Below are 23,163 nucleotides of genomic sequence, written 5' to 3'. Positions count from 1 at the left end.
GAAATGTTGTCTTTAGGATATTACAGTAATAACTGTGGGGTTATGTCAGTGCATCTTCTTGCTAACTGGATCACACAGTGGAGATGTAATATTGTGTTCTGCATTAGTTGTAGTTGTAGGGTTTAACACCATTTTTTTAGCACACGATAGGCTATACATGGCGGCCAGTATTAATGATGGAGGAAGAACCCGGGAAAACCCCGGAAAGCACCACCGACCCATGAGAAGCTACTGGCAAGCTTTCTCACATACCCACATTGGCTGAATCTGAGGCTCAAACCCACGCAGACAAAGGTGAGATGGCAGTGATCTGTAACGGAGAGCGCTTTAGACCACTTTTCCACTTAGGGGCCTCCGTTCTGCATTTGAACATGGGTCTTTGTAGTTCAACAAATCAGCCCACAATTGGGGCTGAAAATTGCCAGTATTCCTTTAGTGCAAGGCTAGTAAATTTCTTTAATAGACTAGCATGTTTATAATTTTATTAGTCAAATGACTAGTAAAGTTTCATTTGTCACCAGTCAACATGTGTGGGAGGGACTAGTGAAGATTCAGCAGGACTAGTCAGTCTCTCAGTCTATTTGTTTTGGTATTTTTGTGTGTGTGTTACATTCTGGATCTGCCACAAACTTGTACTGATATCGATACAAATCATCATGATCCATATCATCAGAGGTCTTCAGTTTTCATTTACTATTACCGGTGTATATGATTGCCTTCCTTTGACTGGAAAATGATGTTTAGGTAAGTGGGGGCAGATTTTGTTAACACTTTGTACATTATTTTGGCCTTTCTCAAAATGTTCTTTTATGTAATGGTAATACCTTGAAAGTAAGCATAGCAGTTTTAACATTTTCTGTTTGCTGATCAAGAAATACAATTTTACATGCTCTTTTCCGGAGTGTGGAAACTTTTCCCACATTGTAGCAGTTGTGTTTCTCTAAATTATTACAGTTGTAAGGATGCAGTTGAATGTAACTTACATATAAGTAACTCTGTATTGTAATGGAATGAAGGCCTTTATTTTCTATAGGAGCCAAAGATAATAGTTTATTTTCTTTGAAATATAATGTACATGTATATGAGACAATTGCAGGCTATTACAGGTATCTATAAATATCCCAAGAATTCTATCTAAACATGTCTTTTTCATATCGGTGTTGTCATAGAAAATATTCAGCATATCAGTTTGCAGTCTTGCTCTTTTCTGTCCTATTGGTATCAGCAAGACTTTTCTTTTGTCCGTATTGAGGATCACATCATTTTCCCTGCATCATATTTGAAGACTGTTGAGAGCAGTTTGAAGATTTTGTTCAACTTCAGCACTTGGTTACTATGAGCTTCAAAGTAGTGTTGTCAGCATACATGTAAGTTGATGAGACTGCATCTTCTTTTTTTAGGGATAGATCATTTATGAACAGAACAAATAACAAGGGCCTCAAGATAGAACCTTGTGGCACTCCACAGTTTATGATTTTAGTTTTAGATAGGTGTTCATTTAATGTTACCTGTTGGGACCTATTGCTCAAATAGGATGAGAACCACTATAGAGCATCTTCACTTCATTGACAGATTTTTAACTGTGAAGAATTTCATGATCTACTAGGTCCAAAGTCTACAGAAAATCAATCATTACAGTACCAGCTAACTTTCCTTCATCTAAGACTTTTAGCCACTTGTCAGTCATAGAGATAAGTGCAGTTTCACAAGAATGGTCTTTTTGAAAGCCAGATTTTCATGAAGTAGATTGTAATCATTGAGATAGTTCATAAAAGAACTGTTCATGCTTTTCTCCTAATTTAGAAAGGGATCGAAGAATTGAATGTGGTTTATATTGTAAATTAGCGAATATAATGTGTGTCCAAGTATATCATGCACTCGTGTATTACATGCAGTTTTTCTGTTTTGTGAAAAAAATAGATTACTGATGACATACATAACCTGCAGGTTTTCATAAAGAATAATAAATGACCAAAGTCTGTGTTGGCTTCTTTTCATTATAAACATAATATAAAATACTAGGACATGGTGAAGCATCCTTTCTGTTTTCCATATATTTTGATTGAGAAAGGTAATTGCCATGAGAAGTCATGGAGCTATTGTGTCAAGTCCCATTGATTTTGAAAGGTAAATGCCTTAAGAAGTCTTGGAGCTATTGTGTCAAGTCCCATTGATTTTGAAAGGTAAATGCCATAAGAAGTCATGGAGCTATTGTGTCAAGTCCCATTGATTTTGAAAGGTAAATGCCTTAAGAAGTCTTGGAGCTATTGTGTCAAGTCCCATTGATTTTGAAAGGTAAATGCCATAAGAAGTCATGGAGCTATTGTGTCAAGTCCCATTGATTTTGAAAGGTAAATGCCTTAAGAAGTCATGGAGCTATTGTGTCAAGTCCCATTGATTTTGAAAGGTAAATGCCATAAGAAGTCATGGAGCTATTGTGTCAAGTCCCATTGATTTTGAAAGGTAAATGCCTTAAGAAGTCATGGAGCTATTGTGTCAAGTCACGTAGATTTAGAAAGGTAATTGCCTTATTTTTGTACTTTCATGCTCCAAATTTCTTAACATTTTCCATATATATTTTTTTATCATCTGGAATTTTATGGTAGGTAGTTGTTTCTCATTGCTTGTTCAAATCGTTTTGCTTCATTTATCCAGATTTTGTATTCATCTTCATTACCTATGGATTTCAAGTGGTCTTGTCACGTCATTGTATCTAAACATTTCTGTGGTGACCCAGTCAGGTTGATGAGCATACTTAGCTACGTGTCTTCAATGATGCATGCTTATGAACAACTCCCAAGAACAGATTAGACTGAGTGCCTAATTAAAATACCTTTAATATAATCAGAAGTTTTGATTGTATCCCTTGCTCTGAATTTGTTAAGCAATTTTCATTATTGAAAGTTTTAAAAGACAGGTGTATGAGAGATCAATGAACATTATTTTCCTACATTGTTGTGATTTCTTTTGAGATTAATTGCAAAATAATCTTTTCAATTTGGAACAGAATATGTTGATTTGCTCATCATCATTTTGTTATTAGGTTGACAAATAATTTAGACATTTTTGCTGTAAGTTGTCTGTGATTCATATTTACACCATCTCTTGTGTCCTTGCCGAGCTAGACACAAGAGATGAGGATTGCTCTACTGAGCCTCTCATATGCTACTAGCATCAATTGTATAGCATCTCATGCTACTAGCATCTATTGTATAGCATCTCATGCTTCTAGCATCTATTGTATAGCATCTCATGCTACTAGCATCTATTGTATAGCATCTCATGCTTCTAGCATCTGTTGTATAGCATCTCATGCTTCTAGCATCTACTGTATAGCATCTCATGCTTCTAGCGTCTATTGTATAGTGTCTCATATGCTACTAGCATATGTTGTATAGCATATCTCTTATGCTACTAGCATCTATTGTATAGCATCTCATGCTACTAGCAACTAGTGTATAGCATCTTTTCTTTGTTTGTATCATTCGGGTTGGATCTCCATGATTGAACTCTTATTATCACATACAATACTGTATGTACTGAGTCTGTAAAATGTCTTTAAAATATTTTCATTCCCGTCAGTTGCTTTAATTATGTTGTAAACATATTTTGTTTTTATATGTTTATGTACTGTATGTTTTCAATTTCAGTCAAATGTATAAAACTTGTCTCTATTTTTGTTAAACCTTTTTGTGGGGTTAGCCTATGTGCATGCACCCCCCGCATGAATATATTTATTACTATGGGAATAATTGCTTCACTATACATATTTTCACTATACATTGTACATCATTGACGTTCAAGTGGTATACCTGTATTATATTCAGTACATCTGCCCCTTGTACCATGAGGTTTATATTATGTTGATCAGATAAAAAAACCTGACTTAAAAACATCCGACTTGAATGTGTGTCAGTTAGGTAGCATATATTTTTGAGACAACTAAGACAGCTTGTTGAGGCAGTAATAATAATAATAATAAGACAGCTTGTTGAGGGAATAATAATAATAATGACAGCTTGTTCTCAATTAATAATTAATTAAAAAAACAGTAAAGTGGAGTAAAATACCATTGTTGGGTGATATTCAGTATATCATACATAATACTACAGTATATCATACATAGTATTACAGTATATCATACATACTATTACAGTATATCATATACAGTGTTACATTATTTTATACACAGTATTACAGTATATCATACACAGTATTACATTATTTTATACACAGTATTAGAGTATATCACACACGGTATTACAGTATATCATACACAGTATTGCAGTATTTCATACATAGTATTACAGTATATCATACATAGTATTGCAGTATATCATACACAGTATTACAGTATATCATACACAGTATTACAGTATATCATACACAGTATTACAGTATATCATACACAGTATTACATTATATCATACACAGTATTACATTATATCATACATAGTATTACAGTATATCATACATAGTATTACAGTATATCATACACAGTATTACAGTATATCATACACAGTATTGCAGTATTTCATACATAGTATTACATTATATCATACACAGTATTACAGTATGTCATACATAGTATTCAGTATATCATACACAATATTACAGTATATCCTGCATAGTATTACAGTATATCATACACAGTATTACAGTATATCATACATAGTATTACAGTATATCATACACAGTATTACATTATATCATACACAGTATTACAGTATATCATACATAGTATTCAGTATATCATACATAGTATTACAGTATATCATACACAGTATTACATTATTTTATACACAGCATTAGAGTATATCATACACGGTATTACAGTATATCATACACAGTATTGCAGTATTTCATACATAGTATTACAGTATATCATACATAGTATTACAGTATATCATCCATAGTATTGCAGTATATCATACACAGTATTACATTATATCATACACAGTATTACAGTATATCATACACAGTATTACAGTGTATCATACACAGTATTACAGTATATCATACATAGTATTACAGTATATCATACACAGTATTACATTATATCTTACATAGTATTACAGTATATCATACATAGTATAACAGTATATCATACATAGTATTACAGTATATCATACACAGTATTACAGTATATCATACACAGTATTGCAGTATTTCATACATAGTATTACATTATATCATACACAGTATTACAGTATATCATACATAGTATTCAGTATATCATACACAATATTACAGTATATCCTGCATAGTATTACAGTATATCATACACAGTATTACAGTATATCATACATAGTATTACAGTATATCATACACAGTATTACATATCATACACAGTATTACAGTATATCCTGCATAGTATTACAGTATATCATGCATAGTATATCATACATAGTTTTCTGAAGAAAAGAAAAGATGTTTTATTAATAATTATTTGAGAGGAAACCAGTTAATATGGATGGGTACTACTAACATTGAAGCCCCAGCCAACCAGAACCGAATTTGATACAGTCTAGTAATTTTGTGTATGGATAAGAATATTTTATGTTTTGTTAACTTGTATATGTTTTGGTATTAAATTTCACAAATATTTTTGGCTGCCATGTTCATTTTTAGGACAACTGTTAAGAGCCATTATAGCTTCAATTTCAAGAACACTATATACCTGTATAGATACATAGTACATGTGACACTTCTAAGCCTTGCACATTTTAATATTTTACACCAATCTTGTTCTAAGACTAAGTGAAGTACTTGGATACTTGCCAAAATAGAGACCTTGTGATGTAGAGGAGGGTGATACGCCGTCATCAGGCCTGGGTGAAGTGTATATTGTTCATGTAACCTGGCAACTTTTGATTTAGTTTTCACTCTTCTAGGCTGAGCATGTGTACTGTGATGTTCTGTTAAATATGAAGCACAGGTCAGCTTTCAGTAGGACAACTTATGTACAAGCGTTGAAGCATTCTATTTTACCTATCAAATACTGACACTCTTATTTTACCTTTGAATACACATAGCCACTTTGCATCACTGTTTTCCTGAACAGGAATAACTTAGCATATACATGTATCTTTTATGTATTTTATTAAATGTGATGAAAATCTGATGAATCTTGTTATAAAACTGGTTTTATGGTTTTAATTGTTTGCAGTTGTGAAAATGGCATGATGTTAATCCCAGTACATAATTATAGCACAAAGATTTCCAAACATGTACATTGTTTAAAATAGCCGAAATAATGCTATTAAATGCTATTTAATGAAAGATATTTGAGAATCAGTCTGTCTCACTAAATACCAATTGGCTGACTGATATTATAATATTGTTACTGTACGTATATTTAATTTATATTATGTACTTGACCTTTATGATTGAGTTTAGAATTTTTGACTGACCTGACTCGTGTCATGTTTTGCGATGATTATAAATGGTAAACAATGTTTATTAACATTCAAGTTCAAGGTATAACCTTTTTTTTATTAATTTGATGGAATTTTCCATTTGGAATGACCCACATCCTGGGCATCTTTTGTGTCTTAGGTCAAGCGATATTAGTTTTGATAGGTTTTGTAAACAAAGTCTTCATTACAGTTTCAGGTTCAGTCTGTTGAATCATTTACTGTTGAATTCAGGTATAATTTAAAAGAAATCATTTATTTAAATTATTCATTGGAATTACAATGTACTCATATGCTTTTTGGTTTAAAACATTACTTTGGAATTGTTGTAAATTCTTTCAAAGACTTTCTGAATTGTATCATTGTAAATCAAGAATAGTGGTACATCAGCACGTTTATGCTTATCAGTATTCATTCAGAACATTCTATACGTTTGGACTTGTGCTAGAACATTTATGATTATTTGGCATTTATTTCCTGAAACTTTCATTTAGTAACTCGGAGAAATAAAATTATTTGTTGATTTTAGTAAACTTTTTGATTTGGCTTCTTTCTATTATTTAATTTAAGACCTGTGTGGTGGGGTGTGGCAGTAGATTGGATTGAGATGGATGTGAGATATTCCTAACTTCTTAAGGTTTTTGGTTATAGTTATCTGGGAGAGGTTATTGTTATCTAGGAAAAGATCAACAACAGTGTTATTGCCTGGGTAGAGAAATTAATAATATATAATATGAAATTAAATAATGGAATAACAGAACTGCGCAGTGATATAGAACAGAATAACATGAGCCCCTGTATGAAAAAATAAAACAATTTCATCATTTATATCAACAAAATATAACATGAATGATTCACTTTCTCTCAATAATAGAGTTACAAAATTGTGCAAATTTCATTTAGCTGTTCTGTTACTGATAGAACACATTTCCTTATATGATTGAGTGACAGATCAAACTGAGATTACCTGACATGACAGCATCACCAAGTGCATCTAGTCCTTCCCCAAATCGCTGCTGGTGATCAGCATCTTTCGCTGTTTACTACCAGCTTCTTCAGGTGATTGACCTCTTAGTTGTGGACTCCCCATGTGCAGTCAGTTATGTGTGGAGCTATCTTCTTTCCCTTGAAAAAAATAAAATATCCAACCTAAATGCATGCCAGATTTGTACTCTCCCGAGATTCCCACTCTTTTCTGCATCAGTTTTGGTCTATCGAAAATCAAAAGGACTAGCTACGGTCATTCACAATTAGTACAAAAACAACCTGTTATTAATACACCTTCCAATTGATCTTGAATTTATGTATTTTTAAGTGCCCTCGCATTCCTACTGAGGACATGACATAATTTGCCCTCTTTAGATAAACCATCACACCTGCTTTGGCTGTATATTTACCAGCTGAATTAGTCACTCATTAACTCAATTCTCAGTTGAAGAGAACTCACAGCTTAATTAAGCATAAATTAGTGGACTTCTTTCCTTGCCCTAACCAGGTTAGTTTGCTAATTCACGATTCATTGACAAAGACAGAAAAGTCATTCCTCAGCATAAATGATACAAATCATTTAAGACAGATAATTTACATATTCACAAAATTTGCATGAAATCTTACTACTTGATTTCTTTTACATACCAAACCTCTAAACCTGAAGTCCTTCATTCAGTGAAATAATACAAGACATTCTTACACATAACTTATAAAAGGCTTATTTCTGAACTATAGGAAAAATTGAAGTATTAATTTAAAATGAATAAATTCAAAAAAGATTACAGATGTCAGTGAATATTGCATGTAAATGAAACTAACCTTTGTGATTCATTGGAGATTCACACCTCCCTATGAAACTTAATCTCTCTCTTTTCCTGTATCCTCAAAGTTTGATTCTCGTCCTTTTGGATAATCTAATGAGAAATCTTATATTTCCTGGTGCTAAAATTGAGGCTCGCCTTAGAACATAGTCTGATTAATTTCATGAGGGAGATTATGTTAAAACCCGGAATTTTGTCAGGTAACACACCTCCCTCATTTAGCTTAGCCACTCTGGATTACTCCTTTATCTGCCAGTATTCTTGTCAGTCCTATAGAAGCAAGAAAACTCTCTATAGTCTGGCTTAACTATTCTGGAAAATACCATTTTATGACACCTGTTTCATACAACTTCCATAAATATCTGGTTTAAATTAACTTTGGACAGTGTACCGATATGACCTTGTGTCAGCATCGTGTCCCCCGGTCTGTTCTAACTGTTAACACCTTGATCCTAATTAAAACTCTATTCATGTCCCAAAAAAACCATAATTATTTCAAGTTTCCAAGCTATGATGATCTCGCAAGTACGTCAAACTTAATGGGTATGTGTCATGTGGACACAGACAAAATGTGCTACAAAATCTCTACAGAATTTTGCACCCTTACAACCTGGATTCATAACAATATGCAGCATTGCACCTGGAGCACAGGATTATGGGTTATGAGCAATTTTTTATCCTATGTCCTCCAAATTTAGACAATGCCCTCCTCTCCCGGCTTTTTGCTTCCAAAAAAAAATGCCTACTTTTTTTTATCAGATGCCCATCTAGCCTGACTTAAATATATAGTAGTCCAGATATAGTACAATTCATGGATTCATATGGTTATCTAGCCTGACTAAAATATATACAGTAATACCTCGTGCATTCGCGTTTCTGGATTCGCGAAATTTTCATTGGTACCCTCTACGTACATGTTTTCTTTATTTTATTGAATTGTACCTTCGTTATATGACTTCTGTGACATATGAAGTTTACCTGGTTTACCTTCCTGACAATGACAAAGAAAACGTCAGTAATTAAGTTTACAGTCCCATTCGTTACTTGGTTTTACCTTACTGTGAGTGCAAAAGAAAACGGCAGCCAATGAATTAGTATAGGGGTAATATTAGTACATGTATACATGTACCGTACTGTGAATGCGCTAGTGTGGCAAATACCCATTAGGCGATACTGTACTCTATTTTTACGTCAACCATTTATTTCTCTTTTTAAGGGTAATGTATTAAGCTAACTTTTAAATGAAATTAAAGTGCTTTGGGAGCATGATTTGGGTCATATTTAGGGTTTAAACCCTAGAAATAAGCATTTATTAGCATTTTTAGTGACTTGTACCAAACATTCGCGATTCCTCCTGATGCGCGACTGGTTCGGGAACCTAACCTCGCGAATGTTCGAGGTATTACTGTAGTAGTCCAGATATAGTACAATTCATGGATTCATATGGTTATCTAGCCTGACTTCAATATATTGTAGTCCAGATATAGTACAATTCATGGATTCATATGGTTATCTAGCCTGACTTAAATATATAGTAGTCCAGATATAGTACAATTCATGGATTCATATGGTCGTCCATATGGCTATCTAGCCTCACTTCAATATATAGTAGTTCAGATAAGTACAATTCATGGATTCATATGGTTATCTAGCCTCACTTTAATATATAATAGTCCAGATAAAGTACAATTCATGGATTCATATGGTCAGTCCATATGGTTATCTAGCCTCACTTCAATATATAGTAGTTCAGATAAGTACAATTCATCGATTCATATGGTTATCTAGCCTCACTTTAATATATAGTAGTCCAGATATAATACAATTCATGGATTCATATGGTCAGTCCATATGGCTATCTAGCCTCACTTCAATATATAGTAGTTCAGATAAGTACAATTCATGGATTCATATGGTTATCTAGCCTCACTTAAATATATAGTAGTCCAGATAAAGTACAATTCATGGATTCTTATGGTTATCTAGCCTGACTTAAATATATAGTAATCCAGATATAGTACAATTCATGGATTCATATGGTTATCTAGCCTCACTTTAATATATAATAGTCCAGATAAAGTACAATTCATGGATTCATATGGTTATCTAGCCTCACAATTAAATATATAGTAGTCCAGATATAGTACAATTCATGGATTCATATGGTTATCTAGCCTGACTTCAATATATAGTAGTCCAGCTAAAGTTCAATTCATGGATTCATATGGCAATCTAGCCTGACTTAAATATATAGTAGTCCAGATAAAGTACAATTCATGGATTCATATGGTTATCTAGCCTGACTTAAATATATAGTAGTCCAGATATAGTACAATTCATGGATTTATATGGTCAGTCCATTTGGCTATCTAGCCTGACTTAAATACAGCGGAATCCCTGCTATAACGCGATAATTAGGGTACAAAAATTGGATCGTGTTAATGCTGGGTTTTACAGTATTTTACTTTTTTAGAGAACAAGTTTTTGGCACATATACATGTATTCATGTCTAATGTATATGATGAACAATATTTATTATCATGATGTCATGGCATGCAGTTCATCCATAATGCATGTAATTCCATTGAAAAATTTAACACAGATGTACAATATTCAGTATATAGCATGAATAGAGTATCAACACCGTTTACTTGCCATCTGATATTGTACCGTCAGGGCTTGCAATTAATCCATAATACATGTAATTCCATTGCAAAAAATTGCTTTCATATTTAAACTATTCAATAATTTGCCTTATTGTGGGGCGCATTATACCAGAGTCGCACTGTATATAGTAGTCCAGACCCACTACTCTGGGAGCTTATTGGCTGCTGGCACAAACTTTGTTGGACTCCATCTTGAAATGTTCAGTCTATGTTCCCACTATTAAAAAAATGTTAGATTGATACAGTAATTATGTTTTTTTAACACATTAACCCCTGGTGATGAATTTACATGGCAAGAGGTAGTAGCCTACTGCTGAGCTCTGTAGCGTCAAGGTCATGCATGATACACTAAAGTGAGTGGTAGTATAGAAAGGTGGACAGATGTAGCTCTACAATGATACCAAATAATCTGAGTATCTAGTTGCACTACAAAATACAGATAAAAAACCCGCATTTTTTTTACCCGATTTTTTTTCTATCCAAAATTTGCCTGCGGTCGGAATCCGAATTTGTGTCTGGATTTTAGACTTTATGGTCTCAGATCTAAGGCAAACCAGTATGAACTGCAAACAGACAGATGAACCTTTGCAAAAAGTAGGATAAGATGGGCATTTGGAATAAAGAGTGGTCTCAATACAAAAATAATGGCTCTGTTTAGCAAAAAAAAGAAAAGAACTCCCAACTTTTACCCTTCTTTTCATGCATGAGACAAATAGCCAATGAAAAACGATGTTTCTAACACAACTAGGAAGTATACTATTGAAAGATCACCTGGGATTTGGTGTTTTCGGATCTATTCAGAAATAGCTTTCAAAATGTGTTTCCTACTTGATTTTCAGGCAAAAATGACAAAAATCTCCAGGGGTTAATATGTTAAATGTTAAACATGCAACATCTTGGGTTAAAGCCTAAGGTCCTGAACTATTATACCTGTTTTTATTTTGTGTAAAATTAAAATTATATTAGAGTTGTAAATAAATCTTTGACACTTAAAAAGATCTGTGGAGAATACAATTTGTAATTAAGCCTCTATCACAAAGAATTATATCATGCATCGGTTTTCAGAGTCATGGAAATTTTTTTAATGCATCATGGTGTGCAATTAGACTAAAGGAGATAAATGTTGAGCTGTCAGAGTCTGTTTAACAATTGACTCTGAGGGTGGCATCTGTCAATCAGCTGCTATAAGATACAGAGCCCTTGATAGACCCTGAACTTCATTTATTCATGACTAGGTGTGAATCATTGCAAAATTCGATGACTGGCAAGAGCTGTCCTGACCCACCATGGCAGATAGAAAATTGAAGTCCTAAGATATTACTGTGATTCAGTTCCCATATTAAACCTATGCAAACACCATAATATTAAAAATTCAATAACTTTAAATTTGTGAGTGCTCATGATCAAACCTATATTTATCAGTATAGATGAAACCTGGATGTCAGCTTCTGTGTAGAGGAAAGGATATGAGCCATGGCATTTTCTGGAAAGGATACAAGATGTGTCATTTTCTGGACCAACATGTTTGAAACGTGCTTTCAATTCTGCACCAGAGTCGGGTGCTAATTTCAATGAGTGTTCCAAACTCAAGGACTAAAATTCCATAAATAAAACAATGTCTCTTATTTTTTTCAGTTGCAGCCAGGATAAGCTCTCAAAAGATTTTTTTTTTCCTAAACAGTAACTTAACATTATTAACCAATCCTGGCCAACCAAACCCATTTATACTCTATTTCATGTTCACCCATTTCCTGGCTGGTTCCCATTTTTCCATACAGTTAGTACCATGTGTCCTGTATGTATTCACAAGTTGAAGCTTCCAACTGCACAGACCCAGATTTGTCACTGTATAATGTGCAAGCAGGTGTGGCTAAATTAAGCTTGTTGGGTATAATCATTAGAACACACTGCACAGACCCAGATTTCTGTTAGGAGTAATCAGTGGATACGAACTGCACAGACCCAGATCTCTGTTAGGAGTAATCAGTGGATACAAACAACAGACCCAGATCTCTGTTTAGGAGTAATCAGTGGATACAAACAACAGACCCAGATCTCTGTTTAAGAGTAATCAGTGGATATAAACAACAGACCCAGATCTCTGCTAGGAGTAATCAGTGGATACAAACAACAGATCCAGGTCTCTGTTAGGAGTAATCAGTGGAATGAGAGTCTATGTTGTTTTTATTTGGACTTGACATACTAGCAAGTATAAAAATGGTACTTCACTCAGAATGGTCCTTATACACTACGTGCCTGTCATGTTTCAAAACAAAAGCCAGTTTTTACAGAAATAGCAAATGAATAGACAGAGAATATTCCATTTTTCTGACAAGTTTGTGATGCCTCAGTGCTCGACATTACTATAAACTGCCACACTGCAGACAACATGGCACTATGTCAAACTCTTAAAGCTTCGTTAAAAATCTAAATCGCACATTAATTCTATATAGTTATAGTCAGCTCATTATTTTTTGTATACAATAGTATTGATTAATCTCACTAGGCTGGATATTTTTGATGGGCGTCGAAAGTGGTATTTGGTATGGGAATCAAATTAGTTGCCCAGGCACACCCAGGGGAAAAGGACCCATACACAATATGCTTGAACCTTTTGTTGTCCATTTTATCATTTAGGGTGTAGTTGCTCATGCTCATCAGTGTTGTCCAGTCTGGTTCTTCATTTATTGATGGGGGCCCCGAGTGGTCTAAAGCGTTCTTCATTACGGATCACTGCCATCTCACCTCTGTCTGCGTGGGTTCGAGTCTCGGATTCGGCTAATGTGGATATGTGAGAAAGCTTGCCAGTAGCTTCTCGTAGGTCGGTGGTTCTTTCCCGGGTTTTCTTGGGTTCTTCCTCCACCATTAATACTGGCCGCCATGTATAGCCTATCGTGGGCTGAAAAATGGCATTAAACCCTACAACAACAACAACAACATTTATTGATGTACTTTTCAACTCTACATTTCTATGGTACATTTGCTAAGGTTCCTTCTTAACATACGCAGCAGTATTTATTTAAAATTAAAATCTAAGTACGCTTTGATTATATTGTTTTAACTTGAGCAGTTTCATTCTGGATTATTTAAAAGCAGTAGTAAAGGTTTTTGTTTAGAAGCTGAGTGTTGAGGCTGTATTTTGTAATTAGGCCATGTTTTTTAGGCCATGTTTCTGGTCATCTTACTGGCTAAAAAAATCATATTTAATATATAGTGTTTTAAAACAATCAACAAAAAAAAACAAGACCTGCCTACCCTAATTTTTAAACCTGTACAACAGGAAACACATTTCTTTGGCGTTACGGTTTCCAGCCTGTTAAATTTTTGTATGAATTATAACTTTAAACTTTTCATTCTGGAATTATACAGTGCAGTGAATAAAATTAACAATGTATGCTATGTTTTTCAAAGATTAAGGATGTATAAAATGAAGATTCAAGTCATATGTCTTGTTATTTTAATCAGAATGTATTCATCCTGATTTTCTGAGAATGTTTATAAATCATAATTTTGGATGTTAAAACATCAAATTGCAGCAGAATGTCTTTCTGAATAGTGCCAGATAATGAGAAATATCCTTTAGGGCATGTCATCAAGGTTCAGGAATGGAAACTTAATTCATAGATATCAATTACAGTATCAGTAGGTATCATTTAAATTGCTGAATGCCATCCAGATAAAGGGAACACATCAGGTTTGGTCCCATTATGAGCAGACAAATGTGGCACAAGTCATGCCTGTGGCAAAGTGTCTAGTATGCTGGGTTTGGCAGGGTAGAATAATGAAGGTCATTTATAGGAGGAGTAACAATGGGATGACATTGTCAAGAGTGTCCACTGATAAAAATGGTAGAAAATAAAATCCTATTGCTTGGGATGTCATGGTGCTGTATGTTGCATATCTAAAATCCAAACAAAATCAGATTTTGACCATGGCTTGTTTTGTACTAGGAGCACAGGTTACCTGTTACAACAACATTGATACTTCATGGTTTGAATATGTGTATTGAGAATGGTTTTCAAAGGGCATTTGAATTTGTGGCTGGATGCAGTCAACAGTATTGCAGGTATTGCCCAGCAGATGTACCTTTGCATTGTTAATGAACTTTTTCACATGTCTGTACTTTACATATAAATCATTAGTCAGTAGATTACATATAAATCACTAGTCTGTACATTGCATATAAATCACTAGTCTGTACAGTGTATATAAATCACTAGTCTGTACAGTATATATAAATCACTAGTCTGTACAGTATATATACATGTACATCAGTCAGGGTTTTGTTGAGATGTTGAACAGTTAGTGTGTTTGAAATACCATTTGGCAACAGAAAAGAAAAAATTTTACATGTACATTAAGTACAGCGTACTTTTAAGGGCACCTATGGTAAATCATTAACCCCTGGGTTTTTTGTTGTTTTCGCCTGAAATGTGAGTAGAAAACACATTTTGGGGGCTATTTCTGAATACATCATAATACATCGACTTCCAAGAGATTTTCCATTAGCCTGATGCCTAATTGTGTTAGAAACATCGTTTTCCATTGGTTATTTTGCTCACGCATGAGCAGAAGGGTAAAAGTTGGAGTTCTTTTTCTTTTGTTGCTTCACGGACCCATCATTTTCATATCGAGACCACTTTTTATTCCAAATGCTCACCTTATCATACTTTTTGCAAAGGTTCACCTGTCTATGTGCAGTTCAGACCAGTCTGCCTTAGATCTGAGGCATTTTGTAATGCAACTAAAATGTCCAGATTATTTGGTATCATTGTAGAGCTACATCTGTCTACCTTTCTATAATACCACCCACTTTAGTGTATCTTACATGACCTTGATGCTACAGAACTTGGCAATAGGCTACTACCTCATGCCACGTGAACGCGGCGCCAGGGGTTATTGAGTTAACAAGGATTGTGGAATTTTTTTTACAGATTGTCAGGGAATTTCTAAATTTGTAATTTATGTGCACAAGTGATTAAATACGCAAGGAACATTCAAATTTGGTGACGTCATCAAAATGCACCCATTAACCACTGGAGGTTTTTGTCCTTTTTGCATGAAATGCGAGTAGGAAACACATTTTGGGGGCTATTTCTGAGTACATTCTAATACATTGACTTCCATGAGATTTTCCATTAGCCTAATGCCTAGTTGTGTTAGAAACATCATTTTCCATTGGTTATTTTCCTCACGCATGAGCAAAAGGGTAAAAGTTGGATTTTTTGTATTTTTTATTTTTTGCTTAACCGGCCCATTTCATATTAAGACCACTCTTTATTCCAAATGCCCATCTTACCCTACTTTTGCAAAGGTTCACCTGTCTGTGTGCAGTTCAGACTGGTCTGCCTTAGATCTGAAGCCAAAAAGTCTAAAATCTAAACACAAAATCTGATTCCGACCACGGACAAATATTGGGTGGGAGAAAAAAAAAAACGGGTCAAAAAAAATTAGGCTTTTCCCTCTGTATTTTGTAGTGCAACTAAAATGTCCAGATTATTTGGTATCATTGTAGAGCTACATCTGTCTGCCTTTCTATAATACCACCCACTTTAGTGTATCATACATGACCTTGATGCTACAGAGCTTGGCAGTAGGCGCCAGGGGTTAATGAATTAATCAACCACCTGCTTTTAATTGCCACTGTTATGAGTTCCTAGACTTTTGTAAAAATTGATTTCAATTAAGCTGCCACCTGTCCTTGCCATTTCCTTGCTTTCAGAGGTAGCAGAATGTATAAATGTTTTTCAGTGATAACAGAAAAATCTTAATAGAGTTGAGTGTGCAGTGCTAATGCAAAAGTAATCCCATTTTTATGGATTTATTTTGTCTTAAATAATCATTAAATTCAAGGATTTAAAAATGTCAGTCTTTTTAGCTTACATTACAACATATTTTAATTGTTGTGGATAAGGACATTCTTTTTGTGCTGGATTTAAATTAAATATAAATTAACATACATGCAAAATAAACTCAATCCTTTACACCAAAATGTTTCTCAGCAAATATAACATCATTTTATAACCTCCCTTCACTAATGCTGTTGATGTCAGTCCTTTAGGATGAGTAGGGCATGCTGGTATAAATTTAAATTCAGTTAGAGTTTTATCTTTTAAACAACAACAAAGGGAAAAGTAGGCCTCTGACCATGTTAACTGTGAAATTAGCAACAAATGGTCATTTGGTCCCTTCCCTGGAATGCAGGGCAGTTGAGTAGTCAGGTCCAAAATATTAATCAATGTCCCCAGGCGCCCAGCTGGGGAAATTTAATTTAGTTATAATTGGAGGGGATAATAGGGGATTAAATGTTACATTACTCCTCTGAGTACCATGGCCACAAGAATTTTCACATTCACATACTTCTAAAAAAAATCGTGACAAAGAAAATAACTTTATTTTAGACCAGAAAGAAGATACAAGAAAAGCATTTGGTGCAATGTAGTGTTAAGAGTGAAGGTATTTAGTTAGGAAGAAAATGGGTCTGACACTGAGGAATCCAAATGCCACATTTTGAAGGCTCATATTTTGAATTCTTGGGTGTTTTTTCCTAGATAGTTTACAAGGATGTATATTTTTCTAGGATTAGGAAATAGCGCTGGTGGTGGTGGTGCAGTGAATGACTCTGGGTACTATGATTTTGAAAGGAAGTTCAAGTCAACTTACATATTATTTTATGATAATAATTTTAACATTACCATTCTTGAATGCATCCAGAAACTTTTAAATACTTCATCTCCATAATAGCATTCCCATGTTAAAACCCATGGACAGTTTTCCTGTTTGTCCCTTCAAGTGAGGGGTAATGTAAACCCAATGCTAATTTCTGTATAGGCCCATATAGCTTCTGGTTGATTCTATTTTGGTACATGCTTATGTTTCAGATAAAATACAAAGCAATTTTGTAAGGAAACATTTTTTCATTAAATTTGTTGTAAATTGTATGTGAAAAAAAATCCAGAATGGCTAGCTGTGTATGGTAGGGAAAATCTGTATTTCAGTGACAATTTCATGCACTTTGTGATTTTTGAGAATGTATTTTTATTTTGGATGGAAATCTAATCTGATGAACATAATGCATTTTTGACCTGTTTTAATATACCTTTCTGTAATTTGACCCTGGGATGGTATTGATTTAGCTATCCAGGGAGAATTTTAATAATGAATTGGTACCACATTTGAAACAAAGGTTACAAGAGATAATGTTTACAATGCTTCAAGTCCTCTAATTATCCTGATAAAGGGCATGATGTTGAACTAAGTGGGATATTGTGCTCCCCCAATGGACCTCCAGATAGTTAATGCAGACTTATTGGGGCAAAATGAAAATTGGTCTATTCATAATCATGTGTCCCCACACAGATAGTCCTTCAATACAGTGTATCTGAAGTTGGTTAGAAGTTCATTAGGGCCCTTAAGATGGGGTTTTTGTAGGTCATCTGGAGAATCTCCTATTAGGATTCACTTTCATTTAAATTGTACCTCAAATGTTCATACCATTTTTGTGAATTGCGTTGTCAAGGGGACTAAATGGTTTTAGCATCCATCATTTATTTGGGCTCTACCAACTTAAAGTAGAATATTGGTAAAGTGGGTGCTTCCTGTGTATTTAGCTAGACATACATGCCTGTGTTTTTGGTGTTTATTTTTTTTTTTAAACAAATCATAATTGATGGTTCCAGTATCCATTTAGGGGTGTACAAGACATACATGTATCATGTATTTCAAGTTTACTCATTAGTGTACATTTGTACAAAAACTTTGAGAAGGACGCTGCCAAAGCTCCCAGGTAAGAAAGAAGTCTGTTGATTTGTGGGTTAAACAGTCAAATGTCAGGGTCAGTGAAAGAGGAGTTTTTGCACAGTAACTTAATTCTGCAACACAGACCTGGGCTAAACTGGATGGCTTAGAGTAAGAACAGCTGCCAGACAATAACATCACTGACAGAAAAATTGAAAATTGTTTTGATGCTTCATAATGAGTACAATGCCATCTTGCCAAAATTTGGTCACTGTGACCTACATAAAATGACCAGTTGATTTAGGCTAAGTCTGCATTAAGGGTCAGTTTCCTATGCCCATTTGACCACAAGGGGAAGCAGATCAGAAGTGTTAGGCATATTCATGTATTATCAGTATGTTTCTAGTTTAAAAAATATTTGTTTCTATTTCCTTACCAACATGACCGCTCCGGTGGCCTAGTGGTTAGAGTGTTCGCCTCGGATGTGGGAGGTCGTGGGTTTGATCCCCAGCCGAGTCATACCAGAGACTTACAAAATATAGTACTAACAGCTGCCTTGCTTGGCGTTCAGCATTAAGAGGTTAGTGTTAGGATTGGTCGGCCTGGTGTCAGGATAATGTGACTGGGTGAGACATCATGCTACATGTCTGCGGCCAGATGCCACAGTGCTAGACATCACTATAAACTGGCACATTGCAGACACCGTAGCGATATGACTGAAAAATTGTTAAAGCTACATTAAAAATCAAAATCACATCACATCACCTTGCCAACATGAAGGCAATATGGAAATCAATGAGCTAATGAAGTCTGTAGTTTATCATGAATTTCACAAGATAGTAGTGGGATAGGATAACGTATGTACACCTGGAAGATATAAAACAGATCTTCCCAGGTAAACTTCTGCATATTAAGATCTTGGTCATGGTGCAGATTCTGTTACAGCATCCGCCTTGGATGAGGGAGTTTGTGGGTTCGAACCCTGGCTGAATCATAACAAACTTTTAAGAATGGTACTTGCAGCTGCCTCGCTTGATGCTCAGCATTAACAGGTTAGTTTTAGGACTGGTCAGCCTGGGGTCAGGATAATGTGACTGGGTGGGACATGATGCTAGATGTCTGCAGCATGATGTCCCAGTCATAGACATCACTAAAAACTGCCACACTCCAGACATCTTAGCGATATGTCTGAAGATTTTTTAAAGCTACATTACAAATTCAAATCACACACACACTGCAGGACATATGGTACTAATGGTATGGAAAAATGGGAGCCAGCCTGGAAATGAGTGAACCTAAAATAGAGTATATATGGGTTTGGCTGACCAGGATTGGTTAATAATGTAAGTTATGTTTTAGGAAAAAGAATCTTTTGAGAGCTTATCCTAGTTGTAAGTGAACAAAAATAGAGACATTATTTTATTGATGGAATTTCAGTCCTTTAACACATTAACCAATGGAGCTTTTTGTCATTTTTGCCTAAAAATCAAGTAGGAAATACATTTTGAAAGCTATTTCTGGATAGACTCGAAAACACCAAATCCCGGTGATCTTTCAATAACATACTGCCTAGTTATGTTAGAAACATTGTTTTTCATTGGCTATTTTACTTGTGCATGAGCAAAAGGGTAAAAAAAATTTTTTTTTTGCTAAACGGAGCCATTATTTTTGTATGGAGACCACTCATTATTCCAAATACCCATCTTATCCTACTTTTTGCAAAGGCTCATCTGTCTGTTTGCAGTTCATACAGGTTTGCCTTAGGTCTGAGAGCAAAAAGTCTAAAATCTGAACACAAAATCGGATTTTGACCACGGGCGAATTTTGGGTAGAAAAAAGTCTGGTCCAAAAAATGAAGTTTTTCCCTCTGTATTTTGTAGTGCAACTAGATTTTCCAGATTATTTGGTATCATTGTAGAGCTACATCTGTCTACCTTTCTATAATACCACCCACTTTAATTTATCATGCATGACCATGACGCTACAGAGCTCGGCAGTAGGCTACTACCTCCTGCCCTGTTAAGTTGTTGCTTGGGGTTAATGTGTTAACAGTCTTGAGTTTGGAACACTCATTACTAAAATTAGCACCTGACTCTTTGGTGCGGAATTGAAAGCACATGTTTCAAACATATGCAGGTCCTGAAAATGCCATGGCTCATAATCTTTCCTCTACACCGAAGCTGACATTCAGGTTTCATCTGTACTGATAAATATAGGTTTGATCATGAGCACTCAGAAATTTGAAGTTATTGAATTTTTAATATCATGGTGTTTGCATAGGTTTACTATGGGAACTGAATTAGTACTGTGAGTCCTGCGGATTGCGAAAAGTCATGATCTGGCCTAGAATTCTGTCCAAAACTGACCAGGGAGAAGTCACAAACACAACACAGTTTGGTCATATTTTACATGTATGCATTCTAACAGATAGAATTGTTCAAAGGAATTTCGATACAGAAGTTGAAAATTCCATTAATGTTGCATGCTATTAAATGAGAAATGAAAAATTATAAAGAATGTATTTTTGTATTTACATTGTATTTTAAATAACTCCTTTTCTTAATGTTTTACAGGTTGAGAAATTTGGAATATTATACCGGGAGTTCTTTTTCCTTTGGAATGCAAATCATAATGTAGCCCGCTACAAATACCAGACAATTGATATTTATGCGACAGATTGAAAAGTAAGTATACATTGTACTATTTGGCATACCTATATCTCAGTGAATGCAGGTTATATAGGAATATTCATGTCCATCTTATCATCTGACTGACAATCTTGTGCAAGCAACTACATGTATTACCATGGGTTTTATGTGTCCTCCATTTTGGTGGAGTGTATTACATGCCGACTCCAACTGTTCTGCAAGATAACTTCAATTCTACAGCCACTAATCTTAGCAGATAGCTTGCTCATTGGTAAGAAAGAACCCATTCTATTTTGGGGTCAAAAGATCAAAGTTCAGAGTCACTGAGACTGAAAGAAAATACATTGTTTCTGTATAATAATTTGAGTTCTTTATCATATTGATTTTGGGGGTGAAGAGGTCAAACGTGAATGTCACAGTGGTTGAAAGAAGCAAAATGATTTCTGCACAATTACTGGAGTTCTACATCACAGACATGACTAATTTTTGTGGGTGGCTTGTACTTGCAATATGGAAGAAGTATACAGATTTTGGGGTCAAAAGGTTAAAGGTAAAGGTTACAATCACTGCATGAACAGAAACGGTTTTGGCAAAATAATTTGAGTTTTTTGCCATGAACCTTGAACATATTTGTAGGCCAGAGGTCACAGTCTAATGAAAAATAATGGTTTCTATACATTAACTTTGGTTTAGGATTGCATACTTTGCCCCTAAGATGCTTCCAGGGCACTCAGGTGCATGAATTGCATTTACATTGCATGAATTTGTGCACTTGGTGAGCAGTGATGTGCGAGAACTCCTGCAAATTAGTTTCAAGATGCACATATAATAAAAATATACTTTGCACAATATACAAATTTCATTGAAGTAAAGTGCTTGTCTCGACATAAGTCATGGTGCTGGTTGTAGTCTTGTAGCATTGTAGTGATGTGTCGTTGTCCAAGTAGACAACTGTTTACACAACTGGGTACATTGGTTTGATATAAGTGGTTGCTTAGCTAAATTTAATTGGCACATTGGGCCCTGGAACAAGCATTCTGTTGTAGTTCTAACCTTGCATTTATTAAGGAAGTTTTACAAATGCATGCTTAAAATACAGGTTACCTAGAAAACCCAAAATGTCTGACTCCCTACATGGTTCATCATCAGATGATGGTATAATTTGGCAAATACTGCCTGATAATAGCAATGATGACAGTGATTTCTAAAGTTTTGATGTATACCAGACTGGTGGAGCTGGAAATATGAGTGATTTTGAATTTGAAGACAGTGTTTGAATACCAGTCCAATGCACAATCATAAGGAATTAAAACAGACGCCATATGGTTAGCCCACTGTTGAGCAGTGTTTTGAAATGTAGGGTCTAATTGAAGTACAGGCAATTTATAAGTATAGTGTAATTTTTCACTTTTTCAAACGATTCAGCACTGAGGGACCTTGTTCACAAAGCTATCTAGCACTCTGGGGCTTAAGATAAGTTGAATAAATAAGAATTTAAAAGGAAATTAAAAAGTAAGGATATTTATTTGATTAGACTGAACAAGCAGATTATGGCAATGATGGAATTAAAACCGTAAAACTGCATTATGGAACAGATAAGAAATATGGCATCAAAGTACTGACTTGAGAAAGTGAAACTTTGGCAGATCTCAAGTTAGTAAAAATCTTATTTTCTAGCAGAGATATCAATGAGATAGTATGTGTGAGCTGTGGAAAATTGTATATAACAACCATAAAGAACAGTTTCCCAACTTGTTCAAGCCGTCTAAGCTAGCTGTGTATTATGTCCCTTCATACAGCAGACTGTGAAAGGGGGTTATTCATATGCAGATGAGGAACAGATTAACCTCAGAAATCGTCATAGATTAGTTTTGTATGACTAGGG

General features: G+C 34.8%; 1 protein-coding gene across 1 annotated transcript in view; it reads left to right on the top strand.

Annotated features, from left to right (window-relative positions):
• LOC149785896 (uncharacterized) overlaps positions 1-23,163 on the top strand; it is a 277,180-nt gene that overhangs the window by 23,472 nt on the left and 230,545 nt on the right. Inside the window, exon 2 of the mRNA XM_089976106.1 lies at positions 21,204-21,314. The gene's annotated coding sequence lies outside the window, so the exon portion shown is untranslated. The remainder of the gene's footprint in view (positions 1-21,203; positions 21,315-23,163) is intronic.

The sequence above is a fragment of the Sinohyriopsis cumingii genome, chromosome 12 (genome assembly GCF_028554795.1).
Source record: "Sinohyriopsis cumingii isolate HCF-2022 chromosome 12, ASM2855479v2, whole genome shotgun sequence".
In the NCBI taxonomy this organism is placed as follows: Eukaryota; Metazoa; Mollusca; class Bivalvia; order Unionida; family Unionidae; genus Sinohyriopsis; species Sinohyriopsis cumingii.
Note: the sequence above shows the minus strand (reverse complement) of the source record. Positions and strands in the feature narration are given on the sequence as shown.